The sequence below is a fragment of the Dipodomys spectabilis genome, unplaced genomic scaffold (assembly GCF_019054845.1).
Source record: "Dipodomys spectabilis isolate Male_0828 unplaced genomic scaffold, ASM1905484v1 ptg000293l, whole genome shotgun sequence".
Classification (NCBI taxonomy): domain Eukaryota; kingdom Metazoa; phylum Chordata; class Mammalia; order Rodentia; family Heteromyidae; genus Dipodomys; species Dipodomys spectabilis.
In genome coordinates, this window is record NW_024870970.1 from 617,127 (window position 1) to 620,395 (window position 3,269).

Consider the following 3,269-nt stretch of genomic DNA (forward strand, 5'->3'; position numbering starts at 1 on the left):
AATTAATTATGGAATTTATAAACACTGGACTCCCATGTAATCATTGTAAGTGATGCTCTTAGAACAGTATGAAATTTCTAAGGATGTTATTGGGTAGGAAATATATGCATGATACAATGAGATGAAAAGTCAAAGTATAAAGTAGGCTCACACCTGTAATCCTACCTACTCACAAGGGTGAGATTTGAGGATCATGGTTCAAAGCCAGCTCCCGGAGAAAGTCCATTCAACTACCAAAATGCCAGAAGTGGAACTGTGGCTAGCACTGAGGTGGAAAAACCACAGAGAACAATGTGCAGGCCCTGAATTCAAATTGCAGTTTTGGCAATAAACAAATGAATAATCAAACAGATACATGAACCCAAATTGTAGGCATATATATATATATATACATATATATATATATATATATATATATATATATATATATATGCATATATGCAAGGCAGAGGAGTATAACCATGATGTTCCAGTGTTCACATTGTGGAGGTCCAGGATGGGAACAGCACAAAAATTTACTTAATGGAAATCAAAAGTGACAATATGTTGGAAATGATCTGTACAATTTGGGCGGTGGGATTGAGAGAGCCAGGGAAAGAGGAAGGAAATGAGGGAGGGTGTAATAAGTTACACAAGAAATGTTGTAACTGCTTTACTTATGTAAGTGTAACCCATCTGTACATAACCTTGACAATAATATTAAAATTACCAAAAACAAAACAAAGATTTTATATATGATATTATATTTAAAAGTATATTTTAAAAGAATTATATGCATGTTTTAAATTTCTAATGCATTGTCCCACTCTACTGGATTATACGGGAATATTGGAAGAATTACTTACACATGAGTCCATGAGTAAGGACCCCAATAAAAATTCCACAAAGAAATGTAAACATGGACCAAAGGGTCCTAATCATAATAACTTACTTCTATAAAAAATCACACATTCTCCCAAATCCACATAATTTAATCATGATGATGAACCAAAGTCTCCATTTGTAGAAATACATACTTGCAACAAAGATAGAAAAGGCACCAAGAGCCAAAGTAATGATACACAATTTTAAGAAAGATTACATAATAAAGGAATGTGTCCCACAAATTTCCAACCCTAAATCTGGGAAAGTCAGTTATCTTTGTCATACTAATAAAAAGGCACAAATAAAAGCTAACTGTGGGAATCAAAAAGATTGTCTGAGAACAGGTGTTCATTGTGACAGCAAAGCAACTCCAGTGTGAATTTCTATGTCTCTCTTCCCTTGTCTTATTCCCACCTCATTCTTGAATTCTGAAGGTCAGATTCTGGGGAGCCAGTTCTCTTAGCTCCAGTAATTAACAAAAGGGTGGTTGGAGATACAATTTGTTCACATAGTTCATGGATTCTCTTTCTTTATTAAGCTTACTGAGTAATAATGGGACTATAAAACACAAGAAAGTCTTAAGTTTTCCACTAATTTTTAAAATGCCTGCTGTAAGAAGAATCAAAATGAATGAAAAAAACAAACAACTCAGACCAAGGGTATCTCCTATTCCGTCCTGTAATGTTTTCAGGGTTTCTGCTTTGACTCCGGGGTCTTTGATAAATTTGGAGTTGATTGAATGACATTGTCCCATTTGTTAGAAAATGGAAAGACTTGGAAAAAATTATATTAAGTATAGTAAGCCAGGCCCAAAGAAACATAGGTCCCATGATTTCCCTTATTTGCAATAACTAGTACATGTCTCAGACAAGCAGAAACGGTCAGATAAGTTGATGTTAGGTGAAATGAACCCAAGATAAGGACTCAAATGCTTTTTCTTTCTTGTTATTGTTTCTAACATAATTAAGATGATTCCTTTGTTGCTTTGTATGTCCCCTCCCCTGGTACAATACTTGTTTTCACTGTATTTGATTTTGGTATGGTATGTGGAGGGGAAGGGAAAAATTGTTTATTAGGGTTACAAGTGGACTCATTGCAACAATGAGATGTACAAGACGTTATGTCGAAAAACGACCTTTACAGCTTTGGTGCAAGGGGAGGCATGGGGGTGGGGAAGGGGGAGATGAGAAGGGATCATAAGGGGAAACAAAGGAGGAGGCAACAGTGCTTGATAAGAAATGAACTCATTACCTTGCTCATGTAATTGTAAAACCTATGTACGATATTTTCACAATAAAAAATGTAAAAAAAAAAAACCCTCAGAAACCATATAAAGATATTTGTGGTGTACTGATACCAGGCAAAATTAAAATGTCATGTGTAAATACCAAATGACATTTACAAGCACAGATCCTAATTCTTCTGTGAGCTAATGTGATAATTACACATTTATACTTTCCAACAAAATCACCATCGAGAATACCACAGCCAATTCCAATCACAGAAGCAATGCTGCAAAGAATTGCTAAATTTTTCATCTATTCATTCCTAGAGTTGAGAGAGTTGATTCTGCTGACGTTGACTGTTTGATCCTCTTCCTCCTCACAAATAAATGTGAACAATTTATGTGAACAAAATATGTAGAACAATTTATATCTATATCTTAACTTGATGGGTTTCTAGAATTTCTGGTCTGATCTTCAATCTGAGTACCAGCTATGATGCATAGGTAGTTTAGGAAGATGGATTATTTCTTAACAAGCAGAAACACACTCTAAAACAGTTTTAACAGAAACATCTTTGATAGTGGAAATATTCTATATATGCGTTGTCTAACAGACTAGCCACTGGCTACATGTGGCTACAGAATCTCAAACCTTAATAGTGTCTGAGAAATTAATCCTTCCAGTTTCAGTTAAATGAAGTTTTAAATAATGAGATTCATCTACTCTGTTAACTGGACAGTGCAGTTTTCAAATAAGGCAGCTGAAGTACTCACAAAGATGGTGATAATATATATCCAAGTGAAGAAGATTCTATTGGATACTAACTGCATGCCTTGAATTATCTGAGCTTTTATGTCTTATAGAATTCAGTCATCACTCACCTTGTTTGACAGCTGGGAAGAAAGGGGTAGGAAATATACATAAGCTACTTGGGTTACTGAAAATTGTTCCTTGAAGATGAGGATTGTGCATGAATCTTTTCTATATTTAGCAGACATCAAAGTGTGTAGTATCCTGAAGGAGGTAGAAATATAATGTTTGTTTTTCATTATGTCAAAGAGGTGCTCTGTTTATGAAAATGGGAGAGAAGTGAGACAGGTGAATTCTATAAATACACAAACAATATATACAAAATTTGCTACATTCTATTCCATGATAGGCCCTGGAATGAACTTTGGT